Below are 1819 nucleotides of genomic sequence, written 5' to 3' on the forward strand. Positions count from 1 at the left end.
ATATATATATATATATATATATATATATATATATATATATATATATATATATATATATATATATAGAGAGAGAGAGAGAGAGAGAGAGAGAGAGAGTCATGATCAGGTGTGGCCGTGCTCTCCCGTGCGGCCGTGCGGTTCACACCACTCAATGCTACGAAATACACCACTCAATGTTAAGAAACACACCACACAAATATGCACTGTGGTGTGTTTCTTAACATTGTGGTGTGTTTCATTGTGGTTCATTGTGGTGTGTTTCTTAACATTGAGTGGTGTATTTCGTAACATTGAGTGCTGTGTGACCGCACAGCCGCACGGGAGAGCACGGCCACACTTGAAATTATTTATATATATATATATATATATCAACTCATTACAACTGTCTTTGACAAAAAAATTTAACAAAGATCATCTCAATCCTATAATCTTAACATCTCATACAGTCGAATCAATCGTACCTTTATTGTCTAAACGGTACATAAGGCATTTATTTTATTGAGTAAAACAGAAATATGAGGCATTATGGGTATTTTTTTTTAAATATGTGGCTGAAAAAAAAAGCAAGAAATACAATGAAAAATGAGAAATTATGGTAAGGTAATTTTTTTAAATGTATGATTTATATATTAGTCTCTAAATCAACTACATACAAATTATATTAGGAAAAGTATTTAAAAGATGGCTTAATAATTACAGTACATTAATGCTAAAAAATTATTCTTCAGTTATAATTATAATAATATTATACTTTAAGTATATATGCATATACATGATTATGATTATGATTATATATATATATATATATATATATATATATATATATGCTGTATAATATTACCATAATAATTGCACGGAAGAAGGGAATGAGAATTACCATAGTAATTACTATAAATAAAAATTAGGCAATTATATTAATAATTAATTATTAAGGTAAGTATTTGTAAAAAAAAAAAAAAAAAAAGAAGGTAAGTATAGTTTATTTTGTGTCAATAATATTATAACTTTAAGTATAAACATATATATATAGATTATCATAAAAATTACACGGAAGAAGGGGATAAGAATTACTATAAATAATTATTAGACAATAATATTAATAATAATTATTAATTATTAAGGCACGTATATAGTGTTACAGCTTTGTGTGTGTGCGCGCGCACGCGTGTGTATATATATATGTATGTATGTATGTATGTACACTTTTAATTCTATATTGATAAGTATAATTTGTGTATATACTTTAGAAAAATATTCATTATTAAAAAGGAATATAATTTAAAAAGTAAATTATTAATTAGATTGCCTATTATAATTGTCTTACTAGTTGATTTTTATGCTACTATAATTCATACATTTGAAGACTTTTTATTATCAAGCTAAATATCTATTAATTTTCTTAATAATTAAAATAATTCTTAGTCACATCATAGTACTAAAAGTATTACTTTGTGTTAGGAACATAATGTATTAGGTTTTGATGATACCAAAATGTATTTTAGAATCCCCTAAGTAAACTAAGAGCGAAAATACAACCGGGTAACTTGAGCTCAACTCGGAAAATATTTAAGCTTGAGGTAAACTTGTATGAACATCTTAGAAGACTCGTGTTGTAATTTCATAGATAGATCAGTAGAAGACACGAGACGACACTGGAGGAATAAGGGTCTGCGAGACATCAACTAAGTCTCGAGACATAAGCAGAGTTCGAGAGGTAGTACCTCTCGATACAACAATCCAGTTCGAGACATAAGCAGAGTTCGAGAAGTATGACATCTCGATACAACAATCCAGTTCGAGACATAAGCAGAGTTCGAGA

This window comes from Ipomoea triloba, chromosome 4, assembly GCF_003576645.1.
Source record: "Ipomoea triloba cultivar NCNSP0323 chromosome 4, ASM357664v1".
NCBI lineage: Eukaryota > Viridiplantae > Streptophyta > Magnoliopsida > Solanales > Convolvulaceae > Ipomoea > Ipomoea triloba.